The sequence below is a fragment of the Monopterus albus genome, unplaced genomic scaffold (genome assembly GCF_001952655.1).
Source record: "Monopterus albus unplaced genomic scaffold, M_albus_1.0 scaffold44.1, whole genome shotgun sequence".
NCBI classification, from domain to species: domain Eukaryota; kingdom Metazoa; phylum Chordata; class Actinopteri; order Synbranchiformes; family Synbranchidae; genus Monopterus; species Monopterus albus.
In genome coordinates this window covers 982,108-1,000,960 of record NW_018127924.1, presented here as the reverse complement: position 1 = coordinate 1,000,960, position 18,853 = coordinate 982,108, and the positions used below count along the sequence as shown (strand labels likewise).

Below are 18,853 nucleotides of genomic sequence, written 5' to 3'. Positions count from 1 at the left end.
TTTTTTTTTTTTTTTTTAAACATCTGCAGTTTACCAAGTTCAATAGCCGTGTAATGTTCACTGACTGCTGACTTGAGAAGTGGGACTTGAATTCTCTCTCTTTTATAACATGGGCACTGACAAGGGAATAAAAGATCTATATGTTGATGGGTAGTAACAAGCAGAAAGAAACTGGCTTTTCTCACTGTGTGCACTGAAAAGAAAAAGACCAGTAGTTTACTGAAATAATGATCCATATGGACTGATGTGCCAAGACACCAGATAAGTGGAAAACAAGGAAAATAAACACACAGCACACAGAACATTCTGGGTTCAGATTGAACAAGCGCTGCATTTTGTGGAGTAGAAAGCCTTGAACCATCACATTTATGAAAGAATCCCAACCAGACGGACGTCTTCAATGTCTATATGCACCTGAAATAAAAACAGTTACTTTGCCAATAAACAGAGTAAGCCCAATAATAAATTGTTACCAATAAATGCTTAAAAAAAGAAGATGATTTAGAGTTAGATACGGTATGCTTGGCAAAAGCCAGACTGAGTCTCTAATTTTCCCCCTAGTCTTTAGTCAACTGGCCTGAAATATGCTTAATTTTAAAGAAACAGAGGAATGAAAAGTGAATGAGCGTTAAACATTTAACAGAATCCTAAATAGCAATCATTAAAATGAAAAACAAACAGATTCCACAGGGTGCGGTGGTAGCAGTGCAGGCTGCAAACCCCAGGTATGTGTAGTGCTGCTGTTGCTCCTGGGGCATGAAACCAAACACCCCTAAAATGTGGAGCATGTGGAGGCATATTTTCTGGAAACCATAGACAAACATAAGCCATGAGAACTAGAGTGTGTGACCCTCGACACCAAAAACAAACTTCTCTAACACGACACCACTCGCAAAAATGTATTTGTCCTGATTGCACCTGTACAGGACTCCCATCTGTCCGTGCCTCCTGGCATACATGGTTGAGAGTTCTGAATACTCTGTGTGCATATGCAGCACAAGTCAATCACTGCCAATAAGAGTAAGAATCCATCAGACAAAAACGGACATGGAACCTGTAATTTATACACAAGGGAGCTCTTCGTTCCATCGCTTCTGGCTCAATGTGTGGCTTTCCAAAGCATGCATTAATGTCATTTCTAATTTCATTAACGTTATCCTGCCTGATAAAGGTTCTACATTTCAATGCACTGCAAAACATCAACTTACAATACCTAATGAGAACCTAACTTAGCATAAAAACCATTACTTTATTCTTAAGCCAGAGCTGAAAGAATTGTGTTCAAGACACACCAACCAGACTCATTTGATTCGACCTTGTCAACATAAACATAGATGCTCAACCTTTAACACTACAGCTGTTTAAAGATCCAGGTATTCTGCATCTGCATGGTGAAGTTGGGCACACAGATGCACACAGGCAGTGGAGGGGGAGTGCTGGCAGAGGCTGAATGCGTTTGCCCGCTCCAGGGGAGAAGCAAAGAAAGGGAGCAGAAGAGCTGAAACAAACACATGCTGGCCTCTATTAGTTGAGCTGCAGAGTGGGATGGAGGGGTGAGGAAATGTATTCATTCCTTCTGTGCCCCCATCCATTCCGATCCCTCCAACCCTCCCACCACATCATCTCTATTCTGGAAAGGCGGCAGATGAAAGGGACAACCCCCCAGTGGTAGCTCTCTTCCCTCCAAACTTATGCTGACGCATTCTGACGGTTACTTATTAGTACGTGATACAGGCAGGGGCCTTCCTCTTTCAAATCTAGAACAGATTGCTTCTCCCTGGGGAGAGAATTATGGGACAAGAGAGATGACAAAGCAGGGACAGTGCAGCGCTCTAGGAGGTGGTGGACAGAGGGGTAAGCTTCTGGATAGTGCACGTGTGCATGCATTCATGTTTTGGGTGACTACCAAGAATGTGTGTGCAAGGTACAGTCTCTGATCTTGACAAGATCACAATATCTTTACGGTCTACTTAAAAGTCTAACGTATGTATCATTTTATCACATGTTCACACCTCCCCTTCTCTTCTCCTTCACTCCTCTTCCACTCCCCCATATCTGTGACTCTCTTGACCCAGCTTTCTCCTTCTCTCTCATAAGTCCATGGTGCTACAGTAGGTGCACCAACAAAAGCTGTTCCGTATATTACAGAAAAGCACTAAAATCTTCTTTCTGATACTCATGATTTATTATAAGGACCTGGTCAGGGGTCAGTCCTGCTTGTTGTGTACTGAGAACTCTGCAAAACCATTTCTTCAGAAACTTTTTGGCAGCTGGTCTTCAGGGCAGTGTCAAGACAAAGCCAAAGGAAAATAACAGCAGACAAAATAAGGTAACGCATGAAATATGCATCTGGTTTGCAGCTCTCTTTTAAAGTGCAAGTATTAGATCAAAGCCTGGAGCATCAAGCATGTCTACCAGTGATGGGCTGGATGTGATGTTTGCATGCCCTGACCTTTACTGCTTAAATAGGAGGCTGAGCCAACATTTAGGGGTGCTACTTAGGGGTGCTGCTATTTAGGGGCATATTCCCTGAAGATTTCTCATTTAAGGCTTGAATGTGTGTCATAGACAGTAGATATTATGTGTGCAAAAAACTCCAGAGCAATGTTTGATCAGAAAGCACAATAAAGGAACTGAGTGGCTGACTCATCTAAAGATAGCCTTTCTAGCTCCCACATAAATAAAAGCATGCCAATTGCTCACTGTTCAAATACAGGTCATTTGCTGTGATAGGGCTGTGCAATCTACTCCAGCACTACTATGCAATCAGGCTAGTATGAGGAACACTATCATTAAGCTGAAGAGATAAACAAGTGCCAGAGGAGAAGGTGGTTTAGGAAACATTTTCTTAACATGCTCACACACAGGAGAACACACACAAACTATAGTGAATTTTTTCAATATTTTCCAGAGAAAAATGAACTGAACTAGTCTTACAAAGCAAAGTTGGTTAATATATCTGTAAGAGTATTTATTAAATCATCCAGCAGTTTAAGTGATTAGGTGCAATTTGAACAAAAATGTTCACTGCAGTACATGTGATGTATAGAGCACTGACAAATGAAAGTAAACCCCCAACAAAGTGTCTTAGTAAGGTGTTGGGCAGCACATGGCACCAGAATAACTTTAGTGCACTTTGGCACCGATTCTATAACTCTGACCTCTAACTGAAGGAATGAATACCGTTGTTCCAAAAGATATTCCCTCAATTGGCGTTTGATGATGGTGTAGTGATGCTGCTGAACACATAGGTCCAGCATCTCCTAGAGGTCTTCAGCTGGGTTGAGATCTGGTGATTGCAAAGGCCAAAGTGTGTGATTCATATCACTTTCAGAGACCACTCACATATTCAGGTTTTTCCCTTCATTTGTCACCTGTTTGTATGATTCTTCTGTTCCAGATCCGGTTTTTCTTCATTCCAACAATAGCTCAACTTCTTTTATATTGACCACAAGTATTTTCCCATTGTTACAGGACAATGGAAAATCACCTGCAAGGTTTTCAACCGACTGAACTTTATGATGGTAGAATTCACAAATTGACTTGACAATGACTGAAGTCACTGTCAAGTCAAACAGAGAGAGGAAAGTACAGCATGATACTAGCCTGACTCAGCTGAAATAAAATTACAGTATGGTGATGGGAAGCGAGGAGAGGACAGAGACTTGTGAAAACTCATCTAGCAGGCTTTATTTTTACTTGAAGTTAACGAGCAAGGAAAAATGGAAATGCTATAATGCCTGCCGAGGACTGCGCTGAAACTCGCCTGTTCTGCTATACTAATGAAATTCAGCACATTCCGTACATATGGTGCCATGAACACCGATGACCTTGCTCATACATGAAGTCACAAAAAGATGTCTGGAAAGTCTCTGGTTCACTGTGGTCGGCATTTAAAGCACACACACACACACACACACACACACACACACACTTAGTTTTGGTCCCATTTGTACAAATAATAGAAACCACAGATACTACACCTCTTCCTCTTCCTTTACACTCAGTCACTCACCATATTTACCAGAAGAATGAATAAGTTCTCTTATTGCATTCACACATAGACACAGACACACAAAATGATGGCAGCACAGCTAGTAGAACAATGTTTGTCTTGGCAACAGTCTTAACCCCCCCAAAAAAACCTAATCATTTGCAGCAGCTGCTCACGCTCTTGTTTGTAGCACAGTGAAGCTAAACCGTTTAAAGGATCTCCCTTTTCTTCTGAGATGACTGTCAAAGCTGCATTTTAAAACACCCAAAAGCTGCTTTGCTCCGAGTAAGGTAATCAGAAATTCTATCTAAACATTGCCAGGGGAAACTGAAGTCAAGGAAGGATTACAGAGTCTCATCAATACTGAAAGTTTGAAGTTAAGATTCTCCACCTTTCTCAGTGCTCTTCAGTCATTAACAAATACTGACACTGCCAAAAGGGATACATTCTCCAATTTTTAACCAAAGGACAGAGGAGTAACTTACTCCAGTATTAAAATAGAGGATAATCACACTCTGAAGCCCTCAAGCCTACCTGCAGAAAAGTTTAAATAGTAAGAGAAGTAAAAATATGCTCAGATGCAGCCTTTACATTTTTGGACACTGATGCAAAAATCCGTAAGCGACAACATCACTAAGTATATTTTAAAACTGTAATAGTAGAGTCAGCTTACTTTCCAAGTTCTTCAATTGTTTATACAACCAAATTTTATATGAACATCTCAACTGGCCTCCAAGCAGCAGCCACCGCACTCTATTGGTGGTTGTATTAAAAACTTTAGGTAACAAGCAGGAAGAGTAGCTATGGCTGGTTTACCAAGGTAAACAAGTTCACACAACAGCAGCTTTCACCCATACAACCTCCGCTCTTCTCAGCCCGGCTGCTGTCCACACAGCCTTTCACGGCTGCATAATCTACATTTACAAACACTTCACACACACACAAACAGTGTCTGGAGGTAGACATTAATACTACACATCATATTCCCACTCCATGGGCAAGTTTCCCTTCTCACTTGACTTGAGTTAAATGGGTAAAGTGAGGCAAGCGTTCCATGGGTTTCAGCGTAGCTCTGACAGTTTGCCTGGAGAGCTCTCTTCAGTAGCTCATCCATGTAGTATATACCGACACAAAGATGATCAGGGCCTGCGTGGGGGGGGGGGGCACTTGTGGGCTGGAGTGAGGCAATTTGAAATGTCACATTAGGTTTTGCAAATGTGGAAAAAAAATGTGAATTAATTTCCTATTATAAGAAGGTCTATGGATAAAAAAGAAAAAGATACATTCATGATATACAAAATATTATACAAACTGACTTTTTTTCATCTGTACTTTAACTCAGGATGGCCCCCGGTGCACTTTAAATGATGGCAAGTTTTTTAAAGACACCTTCACTATAAAATAATAAGCAGATGGGTGCTTATGGCTTGGTACAAACATGACATTAATGGAATGTGCTACCATCTAATCCTTTGAGACAGAGGCATTTGCGACAGAGGGAACTCTTGTCATTCAAAGGGGAAAACTATGAGAACACACACACACACAGAGCTGCTGTACAGGAAACACAAATTCACTGCAGAAACAGCACAGCTCACTAGCACTACAGTCCCTACTGCATAAACTAACAGGCATACACAAACCAAAAGCAGTAGGAAAAAGGTGGAAAACAGACAAAAAAAAAGTGATAAAGTTGTTAAATTCCTTACCTGAAAGGCAGGAGAGCAGAGTGCTGGCCAAGTGAGACAGGCAAGGCTAGGACTCTTCTCTGACTTTTCTCCTGGCGCTTCCTCACCAGGTCTCCCTCCGCACATAGAGGGGTTTGGGGGTTGAAGAGGTGGGGAGGGACCACACAGCTCCTGGAAGACAACCTCTCTCCTCTAATCCTCTCTCCGATGCAATGACACTCTCTAACCTCGACCATCTGTTGAAACGCGTCCCAGAGCAGTCAGCACTGCGCTGTGTCAAGAACCCTACTCCTCCTGTCCAATCACAGAGCAGCTGCTGGGTGGCTCCTCGCTGCCAGGAGGCAGGGACAAGGGACAGCTCAGTGCAAAGACAGATACACACACACATGCAGTCACACACGCACACAGTCTCCACGAGATGGAAGCAAGAAAACCCCCAGTCATCGTAACCTGAGAGGCAGAGCAGGAGGAAGGGACACAGAGAGTGAAAGGAGTGGAAACAGGAGGAACGGGAGGGGAGAAAGAGAGCGCAAGAGAAGAGAGAGACAGGGCATGTTTAAGAGGCAAAAAGCAGCAACAGAAAAGAAACAGATGGAGATTAACACTTCATATTACCTTGCTGGTAGTGCAACTTAATTCTCACACAAATGTTAGGGTGAAGACCTAAACACATACACGAACCATGAATTTCTGACTCTTTGTCCCATTCCTCCTCCTGCAGCCTCAGTGTATGCAGCCTAAAGAATGAAACAATTAAAAAAAACAAACAACAACTTTGTATTGGCTTTGCGGTGGGAGCGCCGCTGGCAATAAACTGTTTACATCTGCAGGCACAGAAGCACAGGCAGCAGTCCTCACGCCTTAGTGTGATAAATCCTTACAATCTCATGGCTGCATTCCAGCCCTTCACCACCTATTGCCTTAAGTGAAAAAGGAGGGCAGGGGGGAAGACACTAAAATTACAAAGCTAAGAAAAGAGTAACATAGAAGAAGAAAGAAAAGGAAGTAGAGATAAGAGGGGGCATGGGTTCATGGCTAGAAGGCAGCAGAGTAATAGAGCAAACATTTACAATTACTATCAACCATTTTAACACTATAAAACAAAGTGAACATTATGTGACAAAGGCTGACAAATTAATCATTTTGTTGAACCACTGTCCTATTCTGTGATACATTAAAAAGGATTACAAGATCCTGATGATATTCAGGAGCAACTTCAAAAGTAAACCCTAATGAGATAATGTCCATCTGTTAGGCAAGAGCATTACAATGAGTTAATCAGAGGTGTGAAACACCACAGGAAGGCTTCTAAGTGATTCATTTACATTCTATAAGTCACATGAATATCCTGGCCTCTATTTCAAGTTGTCTTTTGATAAACACCTTTAAGATCTAACAGGCTTCCAGGCCATTATTAATGAATATTCTTATTGTCCCTTTTTGAACTATCATAATTAACAGTATTTGTGCATACAGTGAAAACCTATTTATGGATATTTATTTAGGATCACTTGTTTTGATATTGAGGTATCTTTAATACTACTATCCTAAAATGTAAAATGATAGAATGACCTGATGTTTGCTGCTGTAATTCGGGTCAGAACTGTGTATATGATGTTTCATTTTATATTATATAGCACCAAACACAGCAGACAGACAATTACTTTTTCAGTTACATTCCCTTCAGATTAAATATGAAAATATTGGACTGAACTAAACAAAACCCTATTTTCACCAGGGACACATGAAAATTTACCCATCTTGGACTGATGTTTGAAACAGGGGCAGCGGTGAGGGAGAGAAAGGATCTTCGGGGGAAAGAGCTCAAATTAGATTAACCAAATTCACAAAGACTGTCCCTAGCCCCTCCTGCATGGCCACAACACACACCTCCAACCCCAGCCCCCATTCTCATGGCCGAGAGGTTTACAAAGGGGCCTTCAGGGAGGCCAGGGGCGACCAAATCCCTGTGCTTTTCATTGGATTAAGATGGCTGCCCTACTGTGGGGAGAGAGGCCGTTTTTCCAGGAGCTGAGCACATCTGTAAACATCATAACTCCATGCAGACAAAAAGGGCATCTATTCTGTGAGGAAAACATCTACAATCATATCTTAGCAGGGGCCCATGTGGAAGCCATTTCTTACTGGTAGAATTTGGCCATCTACCTTATGTCAACACATACACTGTAATCCATTTTGCATGCCCATCATTAATCTTGATTTTCCATTTTCCCCTTTGTTGATGGACACAAGAGCAAAGGTCGTGTGAGGTCTTCAAAATGGCCTCACCTTAGGAATGACTGGCAGGCTGCAGTGAACACCAGTAATTATCAAGCCTATCATGATAAATATCCAACACAGAAATTTGCTTCAAGATGGCAAGTTTCTCTTATTCTATTGTTTGACCTTGTCCCCCTTAGCCAGGATTCCCCTCCTCCAACTCCTTCCAGCTTTCCAGACATCAGTTGGGCCTGCAGCTGCTGGCAGAGGCCAGCGGTGGGTGGCTACTTGGTTCACTAGCCCCTTTCTCTATGTCTAAATGAGACACTTAGGGGTGTCATAGCTATGATCCTGTCACTGTGCACAGCACTAGAGCTGGGGGGGGAATACATTCCTTAAGGCGGAGAAAGACAAACCCATGGTTGACAGCATCTTGTGCTATACTACATTTTAAATGCTAAAAACATACAGTCATGCTAAGCTCCGACAGTAATGACAGAGCTGTAGAGTCAGATGACTGGAAATGAATGTGTTAGCTGCTCCCTTTCAGTAAGGATGTAATAAACTGCTCACCTCAACCACCACCTATCCAACTCTGGGAACAGGGCTAAATGGCCACATAGGACAGGTGTAACCAAGTGTATAAGAATAAAACAAGGTCCTCCAAGGTGGTGTGGTTTCTAGGTAGTGCATTCACCTCTGGTTCCTAGGTCCCGTTACACCTCAGGGGACTGAATCAGTGTCAGCTCAAGTTCATACAAGAGAGGCACAGCCGAGACATGAAAATGACAAGGATGCAGCACAAAAAAAAAAAACAGAAACACACACAACTCGGTCATGAATGTACAGGGCAAGGACTAAAAATGAAAGGCAGGACAGAGGGATAGAGGAGTGGCAAGGTTAAAGTCAAAATAGGAGGAGGACATGGGGAATGGAGGAGGATGGGCCTCTGTGGTTCAGTGACAGCTGAACACACAGCACATGCACAGGGAGGGAGCTCTTCTCATGCCATCCTCCTGCTGTGCCATACACGTAGCATGTACTACACACATATGTGATTTAACACGCATAAAACCAAAAGTACATAGCAACATTCATTCCAGTCAAGTAATAAACAGAGTCAAATGACAAACCCCTATAAAATGACACAAAATAAGAGCTATTATATCCACAATTAACCAATACAATGATTACCAAATATCATGTTACACCTTTTTACCTTTATTGAATAAGCATTAGGGTTACATATTGTAACATATGTATTACATATTTGGAGTAAGTCAATTACCAAGGAGATTGTCATTTTATTTACTTTTCAAATTATGAATTCAGGATCAAACCACTGCATCACAAAAAGTTATGCTTGGTAACAACTACCAAAAACATATAAATTCTGTTCACAGTTCACTTTTTTGTAAACAACTGAACTGAGTTATTGCCCTTATCTTGGTATTCTCTATGACAGAGTAATTTATGTGGAGCATTCAATTTACAAAATATAAGACTAGTCAGTGCCACTCTACAATACACTAAGGCTGCCACCTCTTCTTGCAGGGCTACTGCCAAGCAGCTAACGGGTAGTGCTGCAGACAACTGAAGTACACTAACACATAATGAACTCATTAACAGTAACCTGAGATCAAGCATTAGAAGTTCTTTCAAAATGAAATGCCAGGTACCAGATGTGCTATCACCTGATGACAGTCAACCATGGCCAAAAGCCATCAGTGTAAAGAATGTTACAGAAAGTGTTGCTTCCACTTGAAAACAATGTTATAACGCAATCTCATTATAAGGTCTTTATTAAAGTATTGCCCGTATTAAACGCATTAGTTCATGGCAGTTAGTATTTATCAGTTTCTCATCATTTAAAGAAGTCAGCTGTGCATGTATGTGATCTCACAGTATGGCAAGTTACATTTTGCCACGCTAAATGTAACTTCAACAGAGAGCAGAGATCACGTGCATGCACAGTTAACTTTTTCTTACTTCAGAGACCATTAAAAAAGTGATGACTGTTTTCTCTTTTTGGAGAAAAAGACAGGCCTCCCATTTTTTTGTGAGAAAGAGCAGCAGCACGGTTCACAACATGAAGTCTATGGCACAGACCAATAAGCTAAACCAGGGTCTGGAGTCTCATCCGTTTCATGGAGTACACAAGATTCATTGCAGGTTTTAGTCTGTGTATGGGATACTTTGAAAAAAATAATCCTTTAAAGCAGAAGTGACTATTCTAAAGCAATTGTTTCCCTTACTGCCTTTATGTTGCAATCACATGCACATTCTTCCAGCTTCCCGAATCTACAGTTGATTTAATTTAACTGAGCATTGTTGATATGATTAAATTATGTTTAGATTTCCATACAAAATAAAATGCAAGATCCCAGTTGGTTCAAATACTTACTAATTTTCACATATTCACAAGGAATGTAGCCTGTAAATTATTATTTGCATGAAAAGGGTAAATGTCTTTAGGTTTCTAAGTAACAACTGTCAGCACAAACTCTTATAGTAGCTACCAGGGGCACTTAAACACAGACAGCCTTACTGATCAAGCCTTTACATTGTTTGGCAAATACAAAAGGTCCATGGCTCTAATTCAACACCATTACGATTACAGTAATAATACAGCCTTATCCATTTGGTTTTCCAAATGTATGGTATATTTTATGTTCAGAGAAATGATAAAGTCAAATGATGGCACATAGAATAGATCCTGTAAAAATCTGATAGACCACCCATGAATCCCGATTAGCAAGATTAAATTCTTCCAAGAACTAGGGAACAGATAATGAGAGAAACCAATCCCATCATTCCCCTGATCTGGTGAATGACAAGATGACAAACCATTTGGGATAGCCTTAAGGTTCAGTCAACAGGTAAATAGCTGGGGGCCTTTTTAAGCCATGATGATGCAAAGTAAATGCAGTGGGGAAATACCGATTGCTGTTCCTAGGTCCAAGTAAGAAGATGAAAGACATTCTGCCAGCTAAGACAATGGTAGTTATGTAGCCCAAGCCTGAGGCAGCTTTAAGACTGCAATACATCTGAATTCCAGTTACTGCCTTTGGTCAGTTTTGTCAGACATGAACGGTGCAAGTGAGCAAAACATTAGAAAGGGATGACAAACCCCAGTAATATATTAAAGTCTCACAACACCACTTATTTGTGGCAGGCAGTACTCTTGATATTTCTCATGCAGAGGAACTGGCACAAAAAAATGGGTTGCCTTGATACCAAGACATCTTGATGAACAGTTCAACAATACAGAGATCCTTTATCACATGGGCCAAAATATGACCCAAAGGAGGAGTCACATCGCCTTCACTCAGTAAGAAAGGTCAGATACAAAATTCAACAACTGAAAATCTTTCAAACCTGTGTATTTTAGACAATTTCAGTTTACCCCAGTGCCTGCCTTGTAACTGTCACAACACATATCAAGTGGTGCTGCCACCATTGTTTTCCTTCTTTCTGGACGGATGTCATCATTTGGAATGCGACTAGTACTCAAAAACACTTTTTATGAACAAAAAATGACATGTTGGAATTCAAACTGTCAATATCCTTCAAAAAATAACTTGTTCAGTTTCTGGGTTTGATTTTCTGACAGCACTGCATTAATAACCAGTGATGGCTTTACAAATAATATGTACAGTATATTATTAACCAGATAAAACTGACATTTTCAATATAATTAAGCTGTCATATGGTGAGTACACACTGAAACAAACATGCATTTTTCTTAGATAACTAACTTTTTAGAGATGTAGAAGAAACCTACACTTTTGGAAAAGTAAAACAAACACAGATGCTGGTAACTCTGTATTGTATACTGACTCGGGTATTAGAGTGAAAAGTACATGTTTTTGTATGTAAACTATTTTTTTGTAGTTAATCTTGTTCAGGATAAAAATGAACCCTGTCAGAATATGAACCCTTGTGATGGAACTGTCAATAAACCAACAATATAATTTTAATCTCAACAAAGAATGCATTATTGGATGAATCAGCTTTATTAAAGATTTTTATTAGACCACCAAACAAAAGTTTAATGCATTCAACAAATAATTTCCCCTGTCCCTCAAAAGGCAATAAGAGAAAGCAGCAATTGTTGTCATGAATATAGTGTCCAGCTCCTTCCCGTCTCCGAGGAGCTTATGGAAGTCTCATTCTCACTGAGTGGTGCTCTGTTTCCGGAGTCCTGATTTACTAATCCTCTCAGGCGAGAAGGTGAATGGCAGGAGCAAGGAAAAAGGGGGAAAGTTGTACATGAGAGGGAAGGCCTATGTATGCTGCAGCATTCAAAATGCCTGGCTGAAAATAATCCTATAAAGCATGCCGCTAGTGGCCTGTTGAGAGGGGGAATTAGGATTTACTCAGGGCAAATATGCTGTTCAATCATCCCCTCAGAGGCCCTAACTGGCCTTGAAATTTCCCAAATTGAATACTTTACTACAGTGGCTACCTTGAGAAATCTAAAATGTGAAACATGCTTACCTTTGTTTACAATATAATCCCATATTTGTTATTTCATAGTTCTGATGCCTTCAGTATTATAAGTACTGTCCAGTACCTCGACTCTCAAAACATACAGAAGTTCTTGTCTCTGTTGAAAGAACTCAGCTTACATTTCAAATATTTATCAACAAATATATGAATAGTAAAATGTGAGAATTAGAAGATGTGTCCTGCATATTGTAAGAATGACCATGTGCCCATACAACATGTCCGCTTGTCGATCAGACTCAATGCCTTTGTGCCCTTTGAAAATGTATGGCACTGAAGACAAAATGGCTTTGTCCTATTAAACAATGAAATTGATGGACTGTTTGTAGCTTAATGATACAAGCATGCAACAGGTCTGGTGAACAATCAGTTTTGTTCTAACAGCCACCATCAAACTAAATGCAATCATACCCAGTGAGACATACCAACTGAACTGGAAAGCTAACAGACATCCATTGCAGCACTGGTGTCCACATGCATCACTTGGTACACACTGGTTTAATTAGAATACAAACTCAGTTTTCTGTGCCCAGCAAGATGAAAATATGGGGATGTGGCTGAGGCGTTTAACAGGGTGTTTGTTGTGTCCCTGGGTGAGGGGAAGCACAGTGGGCTTTATGATTTGTGACTCGCACGCGGGAGAGAAGAGAGGCTTTTTAATCTGTGACCCGGCCACTGCTTCCTTTCTTTGGGATAAAATCGGTAACACGAACAGCTCGCCACTATACAACTGCTCAACCACTGCAGTGTTTATGAGCCACTGAAGGGCCGCACAGCACAAGCATTCATTTGTACGAGAACAAGATTCTCCCTTTCCCCAAGCTTCCTCATCCAGCCTCCTTTACACTCTCAAGCCCTCTCATCTGTGCTGTAGCCTTCTCAACTCTCTCTGCCTACTTTCCTTCTTTTAAGATTTATTTCACCGTACCACTACCGCCTCCTCTTGTTTATTTAAAAAATACACATTTCACAGGAAGAGGGAGAGGGGCAGGTTTAAGGAGAGAAGACCACAGTCAACAAGTGCAAATTCCAGTGATGCCTTTCAGTGCTTGGACACTTGTCTCTGCCAAATAGCACACTGATGTCCAACATGCCTTTCAGTGCTTGGACACTTGTCTCAGCCAAATAGCACACTGATGATGATATTTAGCATAGATGTCCAACAGTGAGACCTGCTTTCATGTCCCATATCAGCTTCAGGGCTCACACTGTTTTACATTATGTATGTGTGAATGAGAATGTGAATTTCTTTTTTCAGTTGATGTGCAGGATTGTTCCCTTCATTAAAAAAAAAAAAAAAAATTCTCTAATCGAGTATAAACAAAACCTCTTAACATAATGAATATTTAATTACTTTAAAAAATAATTACCATGACTTAACAGTATTGAACTGAAACACGCTTTCAGGTTTCCATTTCACGCTCATTCTGCAGACTGTGGAGTCTGGAAACATACCAGACAGCCTATCCCAAGTAAGAATTCAGAATCTGGGGGCTGTGTGGGTGGGTGAGCACTCATTTGAAGAAAACTCCCAATAATCCAATTAAGCACACAGTTTCCTTTAGTACACAGGCACTGGATCAACTGTCGGAAAGAATCCAAGTCTGAGAAAGTTAAAAGTGAAAACAGTACAGACAGACAAAAGGTAAGAAAAGGCTTTTCAGTGTTCTGTTGAGCTGCTGCAGTGAACAAAATGCAAACAAAGCTTTAGAGAAAAAAAAGCTTTAGATCTCAGCAAACACAGCCGGGCCTCCTGTGGGTCACTTTATAACTGTCCTGCTTGGCTGACGATCAGCTCTCTTGTCCAGGACTAGTCTTTAGCAGAGATCTCTTGGAGTAGAGCCAAGCTTCCTTTCAGTGCGAGTACACACGTGCTTGAATATGCATTAGGAGGAGACTGGACTTGTTAACAGTTCTGTGCAGTCTAATATAACTGGCCTCATAGTCACAAAGGAAGACAAGAAAAAAAAAAAGGGAAATTGGAAGGGGAAGGAAATATGAATGTGGTGGTACACAAGTTCAGTATGTGACAGAGTGACATGCGGGAGCCACAAACTGATCTGTCTGAACCCAACCATTAGCCTTTGTTTTAAGTGAACTACATCTCCTCCAAGATGTCACAGTTACAAAGTGGTTTCAGTGAATACACTCCCACAAAAAGAGGAACATTAGAGCACAGAAAAAACAAAACACAGGAATTCAGAATATTTTACTAGTAAGTGGTCATCATTCCTCCCAAGGCATGGAATCTGACCAAATATGAAAGAGGTCAAAAAGGAGAAGATTATCCTGTTAAACATTTGTCAAATAAAACTCTTCTGCATGTAAAAAATTGAGTTAATTATATAAAAATCACATCCCTATCTACAACCATTTCTTTTAATTAGATTTTATATATGCTGCGCACAAGTCATGCATTTGTAAAGCTTCCTTAATCTTAAAATGAGAAAGCAAAGACAGAATCAAGACTAATATATGGTAACCTGAGTTTTCCCTTCTCCTTGTCCTCTCCTCCACTCCTCCTATGCTGACAAGCCTGCTGATTTCTTGAATTTTAAAAAGACCATCTGGTAACACTGCCTCACTCCCGGTACAATCTAAGGCTCAAGAAGCAGAGATACTACACAATAAAATTAAGCACAAGTGAAATTGAATTATGAAAATCTTCACAACAGAGAAAGCTCGAAAGAAAAAAAATTAGTAAAGAGGAACAAAAAGAAATCAAGAAAGAGACAGAAGAAAAATGAGATAATGAAAGCCAGAAGGAGGTGAACTAGTAATGAACAAAGGAATGTGGCACAATTTGTACAGGATTAAAGTGTTTTTAAAGCATTCACATCCTAAAAGAACCCCTCTTAATACCCTGTCTTATTTCTATTTGGGTCTGTAAGGACAAAAGATCCAGAGAGCATCTGTAATGCAATGACTGAAAACTCCCAGCTCAGTCTGGAAAGTCTTCAGGATGAAATAGGTGGGAGGTAGAAGAACCTGCATCATAAAAGTACATGCCCAGTTTATTATACCTATAAATCATAAATTGTGGCATATACTAAATCTCAGGCATGTTGTAACAGACATAACTGACAAGATGTGTTTAGAAATCTTACATTTCTAATTCAGCTGCTGAACTCTACAAACTCCATGAGAGGATTCAATATTATAATTCCCAAAAACCCTGGACAAATAAGGACTCCTTTTATACTGTGATGAATGTGTTTAGCTTGGTGTCAAACATGCTGAAACTGTACACTAAAGAACGAAAGGGATAAAACATGCTGAAGGCTTTATGGATCCCTTGCCACATATGGAAGAACACTTGAGCTGATGGTGAAATCAAAACTGTATGCTGCTGAATTAAAAACAGTCATAAATATTGCAGCCTGTAGTTTAGATAAGCATGCTATGGGAATAAAAAAAAAACAAACACTACAGTTGTTGTAGTAGAGTTTTTGCACTTGTCACTTCGCACTCAGGTATGTGAAGGAAATGAGGATACACAGCGACAGGTTTACAACAGGCATTAAAGACAAATACTCCTCTAATCAGATACTTTAGACTGGTAATTAGTGGCAGACACCTACCAGAATCAGTAACAAAGTAGAAAACCTCATTCTCTTAGGGCAAACCTGGGCATGATATGGCCAGCATTGACAAGTCCCAAACAAAACAAAGTCAAATGAAAACTTAACTAAAAAGGTAACCAGTTAACATCTTAAATGTATTATGAAATTCTGTAAACTACTTTCTCCCTGAAATTCAGACTTTTAGTTTGAAGTGGAAGCCTGCACAATACAAAACAGAGCCTCAGTTGAGTTCTACATACAAGAAAGAAAGCGACAAGATTGATTAACTTCCATGGAACATGGTTTGTTAAATCATTCCGTTTATCATGCTGTATGAATCCTGTTTTGGGGAAACGGTAACTAAGCTCAGCCACAAAATATGTCGAGTCAAAAAGTGTGACAGAAATCGCCTACAAAATGTGCACTTTCCACATCAAGTTTCCCATAAGAACACCACGCTCTTGTTCTTTTCTATAGCGGCATTACACAATGGTGTTCCATGTCAAACAACAAGTTGGTCCTCTCGCATCACTGGCCAAATAGAAATCACAACCTCAAGTTTTAAATCCAAGTCAAAGAAAACCATGCGGCTGGCACCACACATGTAGAAATCTGGATCAACAGGCTGCCAGGGGGCTTTCACTTCAAATGTCTCTGCTGCCACATTAAGACTTCATAAATATATCCAAGAATATAAAATTTAACAAAATAAAAAAAAATTACAATGTAGTTTTTTTGCACTGCATTTGGCCACTACACTCACAACCTCACAGCAGAGTGTTTTGCCAAGATATGATTATAGTGCCAGTGTGCTGCACACAGGGCAAACTTCGAAAGTCACTTGTCAAGGGCATGCACATCTTAGAGATGAGAGCATTCTGAAAAGAAGCAGGAGCAGAAATGCCACTATTTACAACTATAAATAGAGCAAATAAGGCCCACAACCAGAGTGATAATCCCTGAACAATGTAGAAGCTTTGTGACGTTACTTAATGTTCCATGACAAGACTTGGAGGAAACATCCTGTTCATCACATTGTTACTCCCATATAAACTGACCCTGAACACACTGAATGCAGTCAGAGCAGTAGGGAGGGCACATGACCTTTGACCAAAGTTAGAGAGGTCTGGGATTAGTAGGGGAGAGGATTTAGTCATGGGCTCTCACCAAGCCCCCTCGTCTGAAAGAATCCTCTTCAGTCAAAACGGAGCCGAGGCAAATGTGGTACACCACAATCTGTTAAGGTGGAGAATATGGATGAGGGGGGCAAGAGGTCAGGTTTCAGTTAGAAGTTAGAGGATTGGAGGTTTGAATGTAAGAGGTGGTTTTGAATATTCTGTTTTTAAAATGGTCCCCAAAATGCGTCTTCATTCTCCAGATGACAGTTTCTTCTGTTAAGTCACTATAAAAGAAAAAGTAGGAAATGGTGCTTAACCTGGCAACCCTACCGTGTCCCACTTTTTTTTTCCTGCATACATAAACAGATGGCAGCACCCACTTTTTGAAGTAGGGCTTCTGATGCGCAACCTCATTACCAAATAACTTTTCTCTTTGTGGCATTACTTCTCCTTGCTTGACATGGGGGCAATATATTAAAATGTATGAGCCTTTATCCTACACCATTCAAAGAGAGTCAAGTTGGGTTTACCCAGACCACAATACCAAACACACACACACACACACACACACACACACACACACACAGAGTGTCAACTCCAGTCACTGTTAATCAGCAGGAGGGCCAAAGGGCCATGCTGGCAGTCACTTTTCTAGAGTGATTTATTACAAATCCATATCTCATTCCATTTCTTGTGTCAGTTTTCACATTTGAGCATTATAATACAGTTATTTCCAAGCTGATCTAAAGTATCTCTTAATAAAAACAAGTTCCCCTTCTCCCAAGTGCATTTAAAAGCTTGAGCTTAAAGAGAAACATGCAATCTGCTGAAATGTTTAACTCCCCAAGAGAGACAGACATGTTTAGATTTAATGCATAACATACCTGAAGTATTAAAGACCTAGGTCATCATAATGTTAGAAACAGAAGAGCACAGCAGCAATCCTGACAATGTTCCAGTGATACTGTCTAAAACAGGCCTCATTGATGAAAACGAGATCCTGCAGTTTCTTTTTAGTAAGGAGGTGGGATGAGAGAATTCTATCCCAATTGCTGAAATGTGCCACAGAGACCATCTGGAGCAGCTCTTTTGTGCTGTACATCATCAGCTCAAGGCTCAGGCCTAAACACATACCAGTGATTACTGGCAAGTGTGTTCTGGTTAGCAGAAGGTTATCAGTAACCAGTCCTTAGTGCTGCGTGAACCAAACCCTAAGGCATCTTGAAAAGTAAAGATTTTGCTAAAGACTTATCTATTACTTATCACAGGTCCATATGCAGTACTGAACAAAGACAGTTGCTGATAAGTTTATACTCTAATGGCAAAGACAGGTGGCCTAATAAAGCTGATGCCAGACAAAATCTGTAGGTTTTGTCTTGCTGGCAGCACTGGCAGATAAATATCACTGTCAACCCAGTGACCTAGAAGAAATGACAAAGTAAAAACCAAAAAGCAAGGTCAGACAAATCTAAAACTGCAACATGGCTTCGTTTCAACTTTATGAAAAAGGGAGTATTTTCACCACACAATTTGTCTTCAGTAATGTCACTATTAAATTTAACTGCTATATTTGAGTAGACAATAATAAAAATCTGTACATCTATTATTTTCTGGTATTTATTACTTCCAGCATGAGATCGAGTTGAAAGACTGACTGAACAGAATAAACAGTACAGCAAACATCATGAATAGGTCCATAAGTCAGACTGTGTGAGCATTTGTGGTGTTTATTTTCCCTTAAAACTGTCTGAGGTTTTAAGT

At 40.3% G+C, this 18,853-nt stretch overlaps 1 protein-coding gene across 4 annotated transcripts in view; it reads right to left on the bottom strand.

Moving 5' to 3' along the window:
* Positions 1 to 18,853, bottom strand: part of sulf1 (sulfatase 1) — a 65,383-nt gene that overhangs the window by 28,927 nt on the left and 17,603 nt on the right. For 3 of the 4 annotated variants that reach the window (XM_020599939.1, XM_020599943.1, XM_020599942.1), the window contains exons 4-5: positions 6,298 to 6,419; positions 5,704 to 6,132 (exon numbers count right to left, since the gene is read on the bottom strand). The exons of the other annotated variant lie outside the window; for it this stretch is intronic. The gene's annotated coding sequence lies outside the window, so the exon portion shown is untranslated. The remainder of the gene's footprint in view (positions 1 to 5,703; positions 6,133 to 6,297; positions 6,420 to 18,853) is intronic. 4 annotated transcript variants of the gene reach the window in all.